This window comes from Melopsittacus undulatus, chromosome Z (genome assembly GCF_012275295.1).
Source record: "Melopsittacus undulatus isolate bMelUnd1 chromosome Z, bMelUnd1.mat.Z, whole genome shotgun sequence".
NCBI lineage: Eukaryota > Metazoa > Chordata > Aves > Psittaciformes > Psittaculidae > Melopsittacus > Melopsittacus undulatus.
In genome coordinates this window covers 5,091,182-5,110,946 of record NC_047557.1, presented here as the reverse complement: position 1 = coordinate 5,110,946, position 19,765 = coordinate 5,091,182, and positions in this window count along the sequence as shown.

Here is a 19,765-nt window from a genome sequence, read left to right as displayed (position 1 = left end):
ACATCTCTCCTGTTTCCCACGACTTACCAAAGATTATGGAGAGTGGCCTAGCAATGACCTTGGCCAGCTCCCTCTGCACCCATGGGTGTATTCCATCCGGATCCATCGATTTATAGATGTCCGTGTTGTTTAACTGATCCCTAACACAATGCTCATCTACCAAAGCAAACTGCTCCTTTGTCCTGACTCCTTCTGGGGCTACAGGAATCTGGGACCCCTGGGGAGAGTCTGCAGGAGTAAAGACAGAGGCAAAGAAGGCATTCAGCACCTCTTCCTTCTTTATATCCTCTGTCTCCAGGGCATCCACCTTGTTCAGCAGTGGGTCCATGTTGCCTCTTGTGTTAGTTTTATTCGCTGTTTATTTTAATTCAGCCTTCAGCAAGTTTTAGTTGTTTTTTTCTTTTTAGTTTTATAATTTAGAAAGTTTTAAGAGCTTCTGTGAAGTCTAAGTGATTAATGATCTTCATCTCTTTGAGATTCTCAGATAAACTGTGCTAAGAAGGCTAAACAAACCAAAAGGAGTAGCAACACCGACAGTACATCTCATTAATGTCACATCACCATTAATTTAAAAGGTATTTATAATAATTGTCTTTGCCTGGAATACTGTTTCATTTTCACAAACCACAGCCTTTGTTATGGACAGGTGTTTTTAAATGGCTACTGGGCAACCTCAGATAAGCAATTAATATAAGCTGTGGTTAATATAAGTTGCCTTAACCTTTTCCTTTATGCAAACTGTGTATTAACAGCTAAAGCGAGCTTGATTCAGCCCGTAAGTCTACATCTGTCACATAGATGTTGCCCAAGGACATATGTAAATCCAGCAATGCAAGAAAATCTCTGCTTTTTTTTTTTTCCTTTTCTACAGCCTTCATTCAGAGATGAATACATTGACCTTTTTCTCCTACATGAACTTCAGTAGCAAGACACTGAGACAAGCCAGACACCCATTCACTCATCCTGTAAATGTTACTAAGAAAAAAAAAACAACAGTGCAGCTTATTTAAAAACACAGCGGCTGGAAAGTTCAAAAAAGATGTTTGTGGGGTGCCTGCCTAATTTTTTTTAGGCATGCATGTGTTTGAATTTTAGAACCTGCTGAGCACTTATATGCTGTCTTGTAAGTATTCAGCACCCCAAAACTTCTCTTACTGGGACCTACAGCTGGTAACCAAGACTACTTTACTAAAAGATTTGTGGATCTCTCAGCCTCTTAAACTCCAACGGATTGTCCCCAGCAAAGGAAACTGATGTACCAACCATCTTTTCAGGTATTAGCTAACACAGTGGGTGACATCACAAAAACCACCCAATACCTCTTACTTTATCATCACTGAACAATGTGTCTCATGCTGTAACATTACATATTAACTTCAGTCATGAGAAATATTAGAAATCCAGACAAGATTCATCATCAGAATTATTATGGCTAGGATCTCATAGGTGTAGACTATAAGGAAAGACGAAAGGGACAGAAGTTGCAGCATAAGCAAATTCTGGTTAAGTATTAAGGAAAAAAAATTCACAAAGACGGTGATCAAGATTTGGAACAAACTACCTACAGACTACCTAGATATTCAAACATTGAATAGCTACAATCCTGAGAAGACTTCCAATGAGATATTCTTACATAAATATTACAGCAACTACTACAGACAAGAGACTGCATGCTTTATTTGTTTCTTGTAATAATAAGGAACTTAGACCTAGTGAGATAAAAAAAAATAGGGATCAAAACTAGTGATATGATTTGGTATTGCTTATACATAAAAAAGTTATGAAAGTAAGTATAGCAGCTTGAGGAAAGTAATCAGATAATTCACACCTTGTCATAAATCCACATAAAATCAGAGGCAGAAAGACAGATACAGAAGATGTAGGGAAGAAAAGTATGCACGATATTAAATAACAGGATCTTACTCTAAATTGAGTGTAAGTGTAGCAGGTCCAGGGACTTCAGACCTTAGAATATTAACAAATTTTCCCCAGTAATGTGATTCAGCAAAATAAAGGTTCAATTACAAAGCAAAGGAACAAACAAATGAACAAACAAACAATCTTGTGGTCAGGTTTCATTAGCTTTCTCTGAAGTTAAACTCATGAGATATATTAAATACCACTTTTTTCTTGTTAGTGGACTAATACAATTGCAATCTGATCAGGGCCTTATTTGGATGTCTACCAAAACATGGATGAATTTTTCTTGGGCAGTTATGTAGATTGGTGAGAGCAGAGTGATGGCCAATAACTATAATTAAACAATAATAATGCAATTCTCGGTGTATGTGAGCTAAGTATCCAAATTATTAATCCTAATGCCATTACTGGATTTAGCCCAATACCATATTTCTTCTCAAAAATGACTAATGCTTTATCACGTATCAGTCTCTTCTACTAATGAACCCACATACAGACAACCCATTTGCCTTAGTAACTGTGGTCCATCCAACCCAGTCCAAGCTCTTGTGGTGATGCTGCCATGAGAAAAATCCCTTCAATTCCTTCAGTTGCTACCCTTTTTTTTTTTAATTTTGTTCTAGAAATACCAAAATAGTGATGGTCACCATCAAAGTTGTCATCTGAAGAGCTTTGTGACACAATCTTGTTTGTCCTGGGAGAGGAAAGTTGTACTTTGGATGTCTTTGTCCCCTCACTCCACTGGGGAAGGTGAAGACAATGATTTCCTTGACCTTTACAAAAAAAAAATTGGAATTTGCATGCATTTCAGTAGTTCTAACTAGTAATTCCTCACAGAAGGGATGAGATTATTGTTCTTTGTCAAATAGGGTTTATAGTTTGCTACTCACCCATTCTTCTTGGTCCTTTCACCCAGAGGACACAGCTGGTCACAAGCCAGGGTCTCTCAAATGTTTCTGGACTCTGCTGCTGCCCCTCATTTGAGACTTTTTGTTTAGGTACCTTCAACTAGGCTCAAAGATACTCTGCAAGCAGGCTTAGAAATATAAAACACACATTTAGTGCCTAACATAAGCAAAAGGTAGGATTTAACAAGCCATTAGGTTAAGTCTTAATGCGCTCACTATTCTGATAAGGCACCCAAAGAGAATTTGCTGGGCAGGCAGTAATCATCAACAGGGGAAAAATCCTCATCTGCATCTCTCTGGAAGAGGTTCTCAGTGTTTTTGGACTATTTCCAATTTCTAAATATCCCACTTGAACTCGAAGGCCCAATATTCTTGGTGCAGCTTCACCAATATGAGCAGCCAGGAATCATAATTCCCCTTTATCAGATAGCTGTGCTTTTTCTAGCACAGCCCAGTCTGTGGTTTGCCTCAGTCACAACAAAACATACTTTCTACTCATACATGTGTCAGCACCCACTGTTACTGCAGGTCCTTTCCAGCAGAGCTGCCAGCCTATTCCTGGCCTATACCAATGCGTAGGCAGGTCTGCTCAGTCCTGAAACAGATCTGTGCAGTTTTCCTTGTTGAACTTCAAGGGTTACCTGATGATCTCTTTAATTTCAGCAAGGTCACACTGAAATTAAGATCTACTGTTCATTTACCATCTCCTTCTCCCCTAGCTTCAAATCATTCAGAAATCTGCTGAGGTATCACACTTTCTCAACATCTAAGCAGTTGATGAAGATATTGAACAGTATTGGCCCAAATATTGATGTCTGTCATGCTCCACTTGTTACCCGCTGCCAAACAGACATCAAATCATTGATCACTTCTCAGTAAGACCTGTGGTCTGAACAGTTGTCAGCTCATCTAAGAGAGTCTGGCCAATTTATCAATGAGGCTGTGGTTGGAAAGTTTTATCTAAAGTTTTAGAAAAGTAAAGATATATCTCATCCCCTCTTGCTTTCCTCTCACCCGTGAAGTGGATCATAGGTAGTCTTTTATCATTGAAAGCCATTAAATTGGTCAAGCATAATTATTCTTCTTAAATCCATCTATTCCCATTCTCATTTTTCTCTTTGGAGGACTTGCTCCATGAGTTTCTCAGAGACCAAAGTGAAGCTGTCACTCGTGTAGTTCTTCAAATCATCCCTCTTGCCTCCTTTACAACACTTGCCTTTCTCCAGTGTCCTGGGTTCAGCAGTAGCGGTCATTTTTTCTCCTTCTTGGTAGCTGGTGCAGCACTGTGTTTTGACTGTCAGGCTGGGAACGGTGCTGATAACACGTATGTTTTGAGTTATTGCTCAAATGTTTACTCTGATCAAGGACTTTGTGAGTCTTATGCTCTGCCAGGGAAGGAGAGGAGGCCAGGAGGAAGCAGAGACAGGACACCTGATCCAAGCTGGCCAAGGAGGTATTCCATAACACAGCATGTCATGCCTGGGGAGGTAACTGAGAGCTGGCCGGAAGGGCTCGGGCTAGCTCTCTTCCAAGTCGGGCTCATTTTGGCGGGTGGTATTGTATTCTCTCTCCTTGTTCATTTCCTTTATCATTGTTTTTATTGGTGGTAGCAGTAGTGATTTGTGTTGTACCTTAGTTACTGGACTGTTCTTATCTCAGCCCGTGGGAGTTGCATTCCTTTGGTTCTCCTCCTCATCCCTCTGGGAGCTGGGGGGGGTGTGGGGGTGTGGTGAGAGGGAGACTGAGGTGGGGTTTTAAACCACGACACTCCAGTCTTCAGGATCTTCCTTTGATCTCCGTGATCTTTGAAAGACTACATAGAGTGGCCTTATAAGGACATCATCCAGATTTCTCAATGTCCTTAGATATATCCTATCTCTGTATACCAGTCAGCAGTTCCTCAGACCTCTCCTTACCTTTCATAAAGATAGACACACATTTTCTCTGCTGTCAGGGCCTGCCCCTAATAATTATAATTTTTGAAGACAGGAGATAATGATCTTGCAATTACATCAGTGCACTGAATTAACTTCCATCAGACCAAACCAGGTCTAAGTATGTCCCAGTTACACAGTTCTTCCTGTCCCCCTTGAATTACTTTGATAGTGTTAGTTAATTTTCTATTGGCCATCATCTTCTGCCTGAGCTATATTCCCTATATTCTATACTCCCCTCTATGTTCTTTCCAGCTTCATCCCACTATTAGTTCATCGATAAACTCTTTGCTTAGCCAAGGTTTCTATGAATATTCTCAGTCTTAAAAAAGAGCAGGATGGTTTCTTTTTTCTTTACTTACAAAGTCTCTTAACAAGGCAAACCTGTTCTGAAAGGTCAGTGTCCTCACTCCTCTAACTTTCCTGTGGATGCTGAGCTGTATCATCCAACAGTCCCTGCAGCCCAGACTGCCACCTGTGTCCACATTTTCCACACGTCTTCCCTGATTGTTAGCAGCAGGACAAGTTTTGGACCAACTTCTATTCTAAAATCTCTGCTTTCACTAAGGCTACAAACCTCCACCTCACTCATTCTTATATACCTCCAACTGCCTTTTTATTATCAAAATACAAAATAATGTTGCCAAAAAGACGAAAAAGTGAGGGAAGAAAAGATTAATCTTTCAAATCATTTTGCCTATTTTTTTTTCCTGTTAATAATGGAATGTCCTGTCACATCTATTTTTCTTCTGAGTGGTCATTAATTAATAGATCTAATGGCACTCCTACTGATTGGTCTTCTCCATGAATTCATAATGCAGTCCTAATTTTCCTGGATTTCATCACAGTAAGAAAATGAAAGGCTTCAGACTATCCTTTAACATAATATTGTCCAAGTTACAAAGGGACTCTGCTAGTAGAGGTCCATTGTAAAAAACTTACTGTGTGCTCTCATCTGCCTATAGACCCTTAGGGGTTGTGCTTGAGAGTGTAGCTCTGCTCAGAGGATGGCTTCATAACTCAGTGACTGGCCTCCAGAGTGGTGAAATCTGAGAGTTCAGGTTTGTGTAAGGTCCCTGTGACATTTATTATGTTACCATTTTACTGTAACATATTTATCAAGCCATTACTGTTGCTCCTGTTATTCTCCATCCCACTCCAATTGCTGTGTTTAACTGCATATTTCAGACATTAGTTCCCACACCTTCAGTGCTGTTCTTTCTCAGTCTGACAAAATATAAAAAAATCTGCCCAGCCACTGTGATTATAGAATGAATCAAAATACTTGTCTCTAAATATAACTTACTGAGCAACTGTTACACTGCTACAGGAGAAAGTCATTTTTATTAGTTTACACTGTGTTGGATCAGTAAAATTAAAATGTGATTAGAGGTAAAGGCAAACAGATTACAAAAGACTGAGGAAAAAAATGAAAATTAGTATATTCCCAGCAGATGGCTGTAAAACTTTGCACAGTGATTCATCAGCACTGTACTAGACAAAGGAGTCAGTCTGAGGGAAAAGCAGTCTCACATGTGCTCTGTGGAGCAGCTTTCCTTTCTGAAGACCTGTTGGTTTTGCTTTTGTGAAAAAGGATGTTATTTTTATACAACAAAATTTACATAATAATCTTTCACACATGACAGGTAAAACAGCTTCATGGAGTTGAAGCACAATATAAGATAATGCCAGCATTTCCTTTTACTACAGCCCTGTAATAAAAAATACTTCCACTGGAAATAAAGGAAGAGCTGTGTAATGCTGAAGTACTCTCAGATTCACTTCTGCTCACCCCATTTATGCAAAATCGTTAATTTTTTAAAGGACAGTAACTATTATCCAAGAAGTTTCTTTAAGAAGCCTGCAGATATTCAGATGATCCATCCTGATTCCTGATTTTAGCCCAAGGAATTTGTGTCTCTGATCTCTGAAGCACAGCTGTGTCATACAGCTGAGCTGCAGTTTATCTTTTAGATTTGCTTTACAGACACAAAACATTCACCACATACCTACACCAGATGTTGAAATGATTAATACCCCACAGGTTTTAGAGGAGAGGAAATCTAAAGGGATTAATCACTGCACCCTTGAGTAAGAGATGAAGGTAGAGCATTAAATGCAATGAAGATTAAAATGAAGTTAAAACTTCCTACAGCTTTTGCTAAGAAAAAGTGGAAAGAAGTGAGACTAGTGTTAGGGACGAAAAGATCTAATAATATTCAGGAAACAGAATGAGGGTGAAAAGTGCTTGAGGAAGCAGTGATACATCGCTTGATACAATCACAGCTATGAAGAAGGAGTTTTGCCACCATCTATCGGTGAATACGAGGAAGAGACAAAGCCAGCAAACATGTTGGTTCCCTGCCTTTTCACACAAAACTATTTCCATAATTTCCTTAATTCATCCATATTTTGGATCCAGGTTAATGAATGGTTGATGTCCCTCTTACATGACAAAGAAACACGTTGTCTTTAATACGACCACAGTAAAGATTCACCCTAATCAAGGCACCTATTTTAGTATGAGCAACTGAAGAGAGAAAGTAGAAGAAAATGACAAAGGACTTTGATCCCATTAGTGATTGTTTCATTAGGCAATGCCTGAGTTACAAAAAGCACTGCCTTCCTGCCGTGAGTATGAAGGTGGAGTTGAGCTGTAACCTACACCTCTTCTGAGCTGCCAGTCAGCTTAAGCTGCTCAGGCTGAGCTACACAGTTCCTTACTTGAACTGGTGTGTTTACAGCACAGCACTACAGATAGCACAGCTATGTTAAGATATCAAGAAATTTTATTTCTATGTCCCTACAAATAGAGGTACTTAACAGGATCACATCAATACAATCATACCTGAAAATTATAGGTCTTGATCTAAGTCAGGTTGAAAAAAAACCCAACAGTAATAAAATCCTCCAATGCTCTGTAAATCTCAAGAGAATTAATTTAAGGAATTGGACCTGTACTTTCTAAAACAGGCACCATAGTATTAGTATTTATTCCCTGTTAGATGAAAATGTGCTTTCAGGACAGAAAAAAATACAGTTGTCTTTGTACATTGTAAGAGGAGTTAACATATGTCACAAATGTATTGCTGCCTTCTCCTCTGGACATCAGTTCAGCCACCAAAATCTGTGTACTATGTGACAGGACAACATCTTGGATCAGCAAAGGTTGCAGGAACAGGCTCTTTCTTCTAAGGCCCAGTGGTTTTTACAGTCCACTCCATTTCACAACCCAGAATTAAGTATCCAGGATCCTCTGAGTAATACCGAGTCCCAAAAAAGCACCCAAATACAGCTGCATTATTTTGCAGGCTGCTGCTAGTGGTAGAAAAAGCTTTCTACGCTTCTTTTAGACTCTGTTCCCAAACTCTGTCCTTTAGACTGATGGAAGCTAAAAAAGAAATTCAAAAAAAGGTAGTAACTCCAGTGCTTAACTTTGACACCTGGTTGCTTGAGTGTACATATACATTAGTGGCTCAGTATGTAATACAAACTCTTCTTAGATACAGACCTTTAACGCCTCCATTTGATGCCTGTTAGGGCCCACTCTGCATTGTCCTGGCATGTAGAAATAGCTTTTCTTTTTAGAGCAACCAAGCTGAGCCTTGTATAGCAGGGCCCACGGTAGTGTGTGGAATGGGAAAACAGACACAGGATACTAAAAGCTGGAGCAAGCCTCAAGAGGAAAAGAATCATCCACCCTATGAATGGAGCAAAGGAGAGATAAAATTCAAGCCTCTTGTATAAGACACTTGGGAGAATGCTTGTGAGGTGTTCAAATAGCAGCTGTGGGGTATTATTCCTACCTCATCTGGAGCATTATTCCTACCTCAGCTAGCGGAGGTCATTGCTGGGCCACTCTCCATAATCTTTGGTAAGTCGTGGGAAACAGGAGAGGTGCCTGAAGATTGGAGAATGGCAAATGTCACAGCAGTCTATAAGAAAGGCAAGAAGGAGTACCCAGGTAATTATAGACCGGTCAGCCTTATCTCCATCCCTGGAAAGGTGATGGAACAACTTATTCTTTACTCCATTTCTAGGCATATCAAGGATGAGGGGGTTATTAAGAACAGCCAACATAGTTTTATGAAGGGGAAGTCACGTTTGACCAACCTTATAGCCTTCTATGAGGAAGTGACTAGGTGGAGGGATGATGGTAGAGCGGTAGATGTGGTTTTTCTTGATTTCAGTAAGGCATTTGATACTGCCTCCCACAGCATTCTCATAGATAAGCTAAGGAAGTGTGGGCTTGACGATCAGGTAGTGAGGTGGATCAGGAACTAGTTAAAAGGAAGAAGGCAGAGAGTTGTGGTCAATGGGGCAGAATCTAGCTGGAGGTTTGTGACTAGTGGAGTCCCTCAGGGGTCAGTGCTGGGATCAGTGCTGTTTAATATTTTCATCAAGGACCTGGATGAGGGAACTGAGTGTACCCTCAGCAAGTTCGCTGATGACACTAAATTGGGAGGAGTGTCTGACACACCAGAAGGCTGTGTTGCCATTCAGCGAGACCTGGACAGGCTGGAGAGTTGGGCGGGGAGAAACTTGATGAAATTCAGCAAGGGCAAGTGTAGAGTCTTGCATGTGGGGAAGAACAAGCCCACGTACCAGTACAGGTTGGGGATTGACCTGCTGTAAAGTAGTGCAGGGGAAAGGGACCTGGGGGTCCTGGTGGATAGGAGGATGACCATGAGCCAGCAATGTGCCCTTGTGGCCAAGAAGGCAAATGGCATCCTAGGGTTCATTAGAAAGGGTGTGGTTAATAGGGCAAGAGAGGTTCTCCTCTGCCTCTACTCTGCCTTGGTGAGGCCGCATCTGGAATATTGCATCCAGATCTGAGCCCCTCAGTTCAAGAAGGACAGGGAATTGCTTGAAAGAGTCCAGCGCAGAGTCACAAAGATGATTAAAGGAGTGGAACACCTCCCTTATGAGGAGAGGCTGAGGGAGCTGTGTCTCTTTAGCTTGGAGGAGACGGAGGGGTGACCTCATCAGTGTTTACAAATATGTAAAGGGTGGGTGTCAGGATGATGGAGCTAGGCTTTTTTCAGTGATATCCAGTGACAGGACAAGGGAAAATGGGTGTAAACTGGAGCATAGGAAGTTCCATGTGAACATCAGGAAGAACTTCTTTACTGTGAGAGTGACAGAGCACTGGAACAGGTTGTCTAGGGAGGTTGTGGAGTCTCCTACGCTGGAGATATTCAAGGCCCGCCTGGACAAGTTCCTGTGTGATGTACTCTGGGTTACCCTGCTCTTGCAGGGGGGTTCGACTAGACGATCATTCAAGTTCCCTTCCAACCCTTGTGATTCTGTGAATGTAACTACCATGGGTTGAGATAAGAACAGTTCAGTAACTAAGGTATAACACACACCACTACTGCTACCACCAATAATAATAATAAGGGAAATAACAAGGGAAGAGAATACAACTGCTCACCACCTGCCAATGAGTACCCTGCCTGACCCAGCAGTGATCTTGCCCTTTTGGGTAACTGTCCCCAGTTCTACATCCTGGGCATGACGTGCTGTGCTATGGAATACCTCTTTTGCTAATTCCCCTCCTGCCTGGCAGAGCACAAGACTGAAAAGTCCTTGGTCAGAATAAACATTACTTAGCAATAACTGAAAACATTGGTATTATCAGAACTGTTCCCAGGCTGAAAGTCAAAAACACAGCACTGCACCAGGTACTAAGAAAGAAAAAAATTACTGCTACTGCTGAACCCAGGACAATAACTCACTTCTGAAAAATTTCTACTCTTTCCACCTGAATTTGTTGAGTTCTCCCACCTATTTCCATTTTTTATTTTTTTTCCAATTATTTATTTACTGTGTCTACTAATATATAGTGAGAAAGGAAATGGATGCAGCTTTGTTCCCTTCTGATCATGCAGTAAAAGAAAGACGTTCTGCTGTTTCTAGAAAAAGGAGCAGAAGATATATAAATTTTCTGTGTGACAACAGTGAATATGTGTATTTTCAGCTTGGTAAATTAACACTCACTCTGACCCACTATCAAAATGCTTACAGCTTCTCAAATTTCAGCCACAAATTGAGCAAAATTCTGATCTTTTCCAGCCCACTCTTTCCAGCTTAAAGCTAAGAGCTGGAAAGCAGGGAACACAGGCTCAGATTCTCTGGGGTGTGAAGCAGATTTGGCTGTTGGCCTTCCAAATGCTGTGTGAGAACTTTGGTCATCAGGTTAATTGTAAGCAAAGAGTCAATAAGGAGGATCCCAACTTCTCCAGTGCATGGTCTGGGTATGCTCTGGGTTATGTCAATTGCGCCAGGCTCCAGCAACTGCACAAGTCAGGAATTCACTGTTTAGTGGCTCCTGATGGCACTTGGGTATGAGCCATGGTTTACTTGCTCATTGCTGCCAGTGAGAAGCAAATGGCTTTGTGAATACTCAGCATTGGGAACTTACACTGCTTACTGCAGATCCTCTGTGCACTGTGGGACCTTAATGTTAAACCCCTATGGAGTCCTATAGGTTCCCAACATCTTATGTATCCAGATGTAAACCAGTAGCACTTTAATGGTCTGATGCTAGCTTTTCAGGTGCCTTCAGATACAAATTAGATGAAATCCAAGACCAAAAACTGCACAAATCAAAAAAGCACACAGATTTTGTTGCTGGGGGTGCCTCCCAAAAAAAAAAAAAATTAAATGAAAGGGAGCTTTGTGGGCCAGGCATATTGTAAAATAGCAACAACCTCAGAAGAAGAGAGGCCTTCATAGGCTACTGTAAGCAGGAGCTGTGACAAATAATGTGATGAGCGTTGATGTGCTCTGCTGGGGTACACACAGAAACACGATAGCTGTCTTAAAGGAGAGGCAATGCAGTGAAGCTGTTGCCCAGAAACAGATCTCTGTTGGACAGAAAGGGACTCACCTATCTGTTCACTTCCTCTTTGAATCTTTATTAATGTAATTGCAGACAAAACTCTAAATGTGGTTCATGAAGTTTTCATAGAGGTCAATTATATCACCAGGTTACCTTGGAACAGGAAAGGGTTGACTTCCAGAAAGGAAATTGTTTAAATATTTAAATAGTGCTTCATCCAGGTGCCTAAACCATTCTGTTTCTTTTACAGGCTTTCTTTAATAGGGTTTACTTCTGGAAAACCAAAGAACCAATTTGCTGCATGTTTTTCTATTTATGAAAATCCACACAAAACTAGTATATAAACACTACAAAATCTTACTCCAAATGCACCCAAAAAATTACCGTTTTTATTATGCATCTTCTGTGACCGTATTAGCTCTTTTTAGAAGGTATGCCCCACAATGTCAAAAAAGCCTGCATATGCAAATTTGTTAATCAGGCTTTTTGTCAGAATCTCCACATGTAAATATTGCCATTAAGTGAATTAAGACCAGAAATAATGGAATATTTATGTAAATTTTCTTAACTTGATATCTCCAGTCATTTCAGAGCTTGCAAGTCATTATGACGATGCTCTTGACATGTAATTCATGTGAAGATAACATTAATTATTTCAGTTATGCTAATTCTAAATTCCTCATGAGTGGACTTGGGGTTTTTTGGTTGGTTTTGGTTGGGTTTTTATGTTTTGAAGCACATAAAAATGGCACTATTTCTTAAAAATTATGAAGTCTACCTAAACTCTTAGGCTGACAAGCACAGATGGCTACAGTATTAAAAGCATTGTCACAGGGTATAAATTTTTAATAACCTTTGCTAACTTTAGCTATGTTTATTTGTGCATTTTCCTCTTTTCCCTGATCTATAGATTAAAAAAAAGAAAACCCTCACCACATTACTCACAGTTCCCCAACCCCCAGTATAAAAAAGCCATTCCTGCATTTTTTTATTGTCTTTGTGAACTTGTGATGGTTTTATGGGACTGGGCTAGAAGAAACTGCTTGTTTTAACTTTTTTTTTTTTAAATTATTATTCAAGTCAGTGAGGAGTAATGAAAATAACACTTATGGAAAAGTCATTTACTGCCATTGGGACTCTTTTATTTTTCTAACTCGATGCCTGGGAGCAAAAACTTGCAGATGGAGCCTTGAGTGCAGACTGCAATGCTACTGCACAGCAGATGTGATCCCTGTGATGGCAGGTATGTGAGGCCTCACCAGTGTCTGCTCTGGACAGAACTAAATGCTGTTTTCTACATGTATTCTACTGATCCATGAAAACAACCTTTTGTAACACCATGTGGAAATGTGCAGTTAAAAGCTCTGTTTACCTTCACCTTTTCCATCTTATTTAAAAATTCCATTCAATCACCAGTATGCATTCAGCAGACAGTCCCAAATAGAAGTATTTCATTCCAGATTAGCTGAAATACAGAGAAGGCTTCATGCCTGAGGTTTTGACCTCCACTCAGGCCCTTCTGTGCCTCTCCATAATAACACACAAACTACATAATGGCAAGCATGGCTAAAGGCTGAGAATGCCAATGAAAACCAAATGCAGATGGCCATTCAGAATTTCTTGTTTGCAGATTATAAAAGCTGCATTTTTAAGTGGAAGAAAGATGTTATTCAGGAAACTGTCCATAAAGCAAATAACCACACACATCTATCACTACTCATAGATAGCAAACTAATGAACTTGCTAACCAGAATTCAGGAAAAGCTATAAAATAATCCTAAGGCTCTTCATTTGATGGACAAAAGAAAAAGCAGTTGAAAGACCACTTCAGTGTTTAGTGCCTGCAGAGCAGGTCTTTAGAAATGTAGGGTTTAAAAATGCAGCTGCTTCAATCTGAAAAAAATCTGGGAAAGAAGTAAATTATTAAATATGACTGAATTGCTAATCTTTGCTTTTCTGACTGCAGTTTTTGTTATCTGAATCAAGAAAAAAGACAATATCAATCTGATTGTAACATCTAAGAATAGATCAGAGGACAGAGCTGAAAAGATTGTTTATTGCCTTTGCTACTGCCCATTGAGGGAGTAAAATATATTTTGCTTCTTTAATTTTTCTTTTGAGCTTGCATTTGCTGTGATGCAACTTCATTGTGAGGCAGATTAATGTTTAGCTAGAAAGTGAGTTCAGTGAGTTAATTTTCAGTTAAAGCAAGGAACTGGTGCGGTTATCCACATGTGTAGGTGCATGGTCACACGATCCATGAAAGTATCTCCACATCAACATGTAAAGAGGCAGACAGAAAGGGAAGGCAAGGAAGGCAAGGCAAGGCTGTTTTCTGCAGCAGTCTACAATTAGTTTCACTTAAACTGATGGAAAGCTGGACTACCATGACTAGTAAAGTTCTGAGCTTAAAAGGAGTGTCATAAAATGTTATATTGTAGTGGAAGTTTACTTATAGGAATTCTTATTTATTTCTTCCAAGTAGTCTACAGTACTCATGTAAACAGAAAATGAGATGTTTGTCCTGATAACCGAATAAATTTTTACTGAAGTACTGAATTGATGGGTTAACAGCACAGTATGTATCTCAGAAGAATCAACATGTTTCTGTTGTAAAATTATCTATGGACACTCACAGTCTTCTCAACATACCATAACTAACTGCATGGGCAATATAAGGATGAAAGTCCTTTGGTTAAATGTAGATGCACAAGGAAGTTTGAGATGTTCCAGGTATCCTGCCTGCCATGCAGATAGCACTCAAGTCTCTTCTAGGTGAATTATCATATTTGCCAGCTTGTTGCATTGTTTCTGAATCATTTCTTGCATTTCAGATGAAACAATTGCCTTAATACATTCTAAATCCATAGTTAGGTTCCCACTAATAGAAATTCAGAATGTGAATAGTTTTGCAAATGGGCTACAAATTTGTGCATTATGAAGACAAGTGAAAAAACCACAATATTAAAATATTTAAAATAATAGGATATACAATAAAGAAAAACTGCTTAAAAATAATACTAAATTGTATGTTAAAATATACCACAACAGTGATATAGAGTATGGGGGGAAAATGTTAAAGAATCCGAAATCTTCTTCAACTGAATTACAAACAAGTTTCTTCAGAAAAGCAGTTACCACCTGTGCTCATTACCTGTCTGTCTTTACTTTTGACTCGCAGTTCCTCATGTCTAATGTGGATTAATGTGGGATATCATTAGGAAAAGCTGCAAGCACTGAATGGTTTGGGTGAGAAATGGATAGTGATGACAGTTAGGATCAATCAGATTCCTCACAGTAACAGTGTTTCTATCTGAACACCCTAAAAGTGATGCAGCTTAAATCTTTTCGTAGGTTTGGGAAAAGAATTTCACAATATGGTATTGAGATAACCTTTTCAGCTGATATCTGTTGAATGACATTAAAATGCAATTCATTTGGCCAGTCTGCAGAATTTTTTAAAAACCAGGAGCACTACCACTGAAATAAATTTAATGATCATATTTCATGTCCTTACTTAAGAACAACTTTTTTTAGACCTTTGGCAATTATGTGATACTGATTCTCATTCATCTCTGGATTCTCATGACGCATTTTAATGCGAAAACCAGCAAGAATATCTTACAAATGTGGTCTCATTAATACAGATTTAGCATTCTTCAGAAAACCAAGCCTGGCATGTGAACACAATAATAGAATCATAGAATAGTTAGGGTTGGAAAGAACCTTAAGATCATCTAGTTCCAACAGCCCTGCATTAGGCACAGACACTTCACACTAAACCATGTCACCAAAACCTCTGTCCAGCACAGCCTTGAAAACCGCCAGGATGGAGCACCCACTACTTCCCTGGGCAACCCATTCCAGCACCTCACCACCCTAACAGTAAAGAACTTCTTCCTTATATCCAATCTAAACCTCAACTGTTTAAGTTTTAATCTGTTACCCCTTGTCCTATCACTACAATTCCTGATGAAGAGTCCCTCCCCAGCATCCCTGTAGGCCCCCTTCAGGTAATCATAGAATCATAGAATAGTTAGGGTTGGAAAGGACCTTAAGATCATCTCGTTCCAACCCCCCTGCCATGGGCAGGGCCACCTCACACTAAACCATATCACCCAAGGCTTCATCCAACCTGGTCTTGAACACTCCCAGGGATGGAGCATTCACCTCCTTCCTGGGCAACCCATTCCAGTACCTCATCACCCTAACAGTAAAGAATTTCTTCCTTATATGAGGTCTCCATGCAGCCTTTTCCTCTCCAGTCTGAACAGGCTCAACTTTCTCAGCCTGTCTTCATACGGGAAGTGCTCCAGTCCCCTGAGCATCCTCGTGGTCCTCCTCTGGACTTGTTCCAACAGTTCCATGTCCTTTTTATATTGAGGACAACAGAACTGCACACAGCACGCCACGTGAGGTCTCACAAGAGCAGAGTAGAGGGGCAGGATCACCTCCCTAGACATGCTGGTCACACTCCTTTTGATGCAGCCCAGGATACGGTTGGCTTTCTGGGCTGCAAGTGCACACTGAAGCCAGCTTGTGTTAAGTTTCTCATCTCCCAACACTCCCAAGTCCTTCTCCACAGGGCTGCTCTGTATCGCTTTGCCCAACCTGTAGCTGTGCCTGGGATTGCTCCAACCCAGGTGTAGGACCTTGCATTTGGCATGGTTAAACTTCATGAGGTTGGCATCAGCCCACATCACAAGCATGTCAGGATCCCTCTGGATGGCATTCATTCCCTCCAGTGTACCAACCGAACCACACAGCTTGGTGTCATTGGCAAACTTGCTGAGGGCGCACTCAATCTCACTGTCCATGTCACTGACAAAGATACTGAACAAGTCTGGTCCCAACACCAAATGCTGAGGGACACCACTCGTTACTGATCTCCATCTGGACATTGAGCCATTGACCACAACTCTTTGTGTGCTGCCATCCGGACAGTTCTTTATGCACTGAGTGGTCTATCTATCAAATTGATGTCTCTCCAATTTAGAGACAAGGATGTCATAGGGGATCGTGTTGAACGCTTTGCACAGATCCAGGTAGGTGACGTCAACTGCTCCACACTTGTCCATCAGTTCCATAACCCCATCATAGAAGGCCACCAAATTGGTCAGGCAGAATTTCCCCTTAGTGAAGCCATGCTGGCTGTCACCAGGCACAATGTTGTTTTTCATGTGCCTTAACATGCCTTCCAGGAGAATCTGCTCCAAGATATTGCCAGACACAGAGGTGAGACTGACTGGTCTGTAGTCCCCCAGGTCATCCATTTTCCCCTTCTTGAAAATGGGAGTTATTTCCCTTTTTCCAGTCATCAGGAATTTCACCTGACTGCCATGACTTTTCAAATATGATGGACAGTGACTTAGTAACTTCATTTGCCAGCACCTTCAGGACCCGTGGATGGGTTTCATGAGGTCACATGGACTTGGGCACGTTCAGGTTCTTAAGATGGTCTCAAACAACATCCTCTCCTACAGTGGGCCCTCTGGCTGCAGTGTGCTTCTGCACCATTACACTGCTTGACAGGACTACACTGCTTTCTTCTCTCTTTCCCAACTCCCCAACAGAGGTTATTGTCGTAGCTTTCTTATCAATAATCCTAATTTGTCTACTCATATCAGAATATTTTAATGTATAACCACAATGTATGTGGAATACCTACACTGCCTAACTCAGTGGTGCAGTGAAGCCTGAGCTGTGTGGTTTCTTATAACCCCATATTGCTTTTAGTGACTGAATATTTTTCTTACTGCTTTACATACTACAGGTATGCTAAAGTGTGATTTCAGTGTTGTTCGTGTTAATCCATCTATTTTACACTTATAGTTTATATCTATTTTATATAATCCTTACATAAAAAGGTAATCTCTATCTTCCTTTCACAGGACACTCAGCTTCTGTTAGCATTTGGATCCATTTTTTTCTTGGGTTTGATTAATTTCCTTACTGGATTCTCCTGTAAATAAAACTTAGTGGAAGACCCTTCTGTAAGTTATTTTGCCTTTCATTTAGAGGGTTCCAATGTTTTCCACTTACTAGAATAGGCTTACATTTACATTGTCTTGAAATTGTCATTTCGTCTTGTTAACAGGACCCAGACTCCTTTCTCAGCAGTCCAGTGCATTACCTCTAACAACAAAATTTATCTGTCCTCATCCAGGTTTCCCCAGTGAGGACCAGTAAAGGCTGTACTCTTTTCTGTTTCTTCTAAATGGAAATTTAGGTCAGCTCTAAATATAAATTATATCCTTGCCCATCTTGTTTCTGTTTATACAAGCTTTGTTTACTTTAGGAATCTCATTTTCACTGTTATTTCAATCTGACATTATGTCATTTCTATGTGACGCCTTTTTGCCTCATAATCACTCTGCCTGGTTTACTAAGAGTCTTGTGTAAATGAGCAGTTTTCACTTGTGTTACATGTACCTGCCAATGGGTAGCAACAGAAGATAACTCCATTATTTTGAAATTATATTGCTTCTTTCATGAGAGAACTGTTTCAGAGAGGCTGCAACCATAGCTAGTGATTTTTGTATGCTTGGGGTGACTCACCTCCTACTGCTACCACAGGAATCTCTTTCCTATAGCATGTATTCCCTCCTGGAAGTGAGTGCAGGCTGCTGTTTTACCATCCTGCCTCCAACTCTAGTCATTCCTGCTGCGTTCCTTTCTTAAATCGCACTTCAACTATAGAGGACCTGGCCCCTCCAGTGAGGAAGTTTTACAAAACAAGAAAATAGGAATGTAGATCCTGGCTCTCAATTACTATTTATGCTTTTGATATTCCAGCTCCCATTCATGATCTTGCTGATTAACATATCTGAACGGACTGCTGTACCTATGCAGATGTCAGCGGAAGGTCATGTGTGGGTAGAAACTGCCTGCATGGATAATTCAAGATTAGGGGTATATATGAGACCTTTGTGCTGAAGGTTGCCCTTTACAACAGTGTTTTTTAAACAGAAAAATTACCTGGCATGTATTTGGTGCCAGGTGCTATAAACTAATACAAAACATCATTTACTAAAAAGATGAGATTATGCTGGGACTAAGTCATGGTCATACTGACAGGGTCTATTCCTTAGGTGTTTTCACTGACAGATTTGCTAGCTTTGAGATAGCATTTGCCCTAATATAAGAAATGGACCAATTTCAAGAATAGACATAGTTATTTTTTCGCATTTTGATTGTAATGAGATGTCATCAGGTTTCTTCTTTCCACTAACAAAATATCTTTTTTTACCTGTATGACAGAAAACACAACAGCAAAACCCATATTAACACCTGAAGATGATTGCTTGTTTTCCGTACACTGACCACAGTAAACAGAGAAGTGAAAATTAAGCACATTGCAACTTCTGGTAATAACCGAATGGTTTCTCTGCTCCCTACATAACTCTCAAAAATGAAGAGAAAATGTGATTGTAATGGACATATTCTCACTTCAGTGAGCGAGGTAATAGTATCAAACTTTGATTGCCTGATGAAATAGTTATATATTAATGCTGTAAATTGTTGGAGTAATTTCTTTGGCTCAAAAGCTCAAACTTGCTGACCCAGACTAACGTGGAAGCTTACCAAGTGCATGGAGTTATGTAAACAGGAAATTTTTTGAAAGGTGTTATTCATAGGATGGAGAAAAAAGGACACACAGTAAGAACTGAGTATTTCCTGCTTGCAAACAGGAGCATATAGCACAGATTACCTAAATATAACTTTCCTCTGAGATTTGAGATGCTTTAGTGTAATAAAAAAATCTGTCTGGGGTAGGAACATCTATTAAGAACCTTCAACAGTCCCCCAGCCTTGTGCACAGCCATCTGAAGGTGCAATGCTCTATAACTCTCTGTATATACTACATGCTGTTGATAGGCAATCCAATCTAACAAACAGATAATGCAGTTAAAAGAGTCTAGAGAATCATCTAGCTCTCTTTAGAGCAGATACCTGGATTTGTCCGTCTCAAAAACTTCCTATACCCTCCTGATCTAAATGCAGATATTTTAATCTGTAGCTCAGTCTCGTCCTAGGATCCCAACCCCCAGGTCTGGCATTGGTCTGCTGTGGCAGCCTCTATGATAGAGCAGTGGCGTCTACCCAGAGATATGTGACAACTGCATCAGTGGGCATACTAGATGGTGTGATACCTGAAA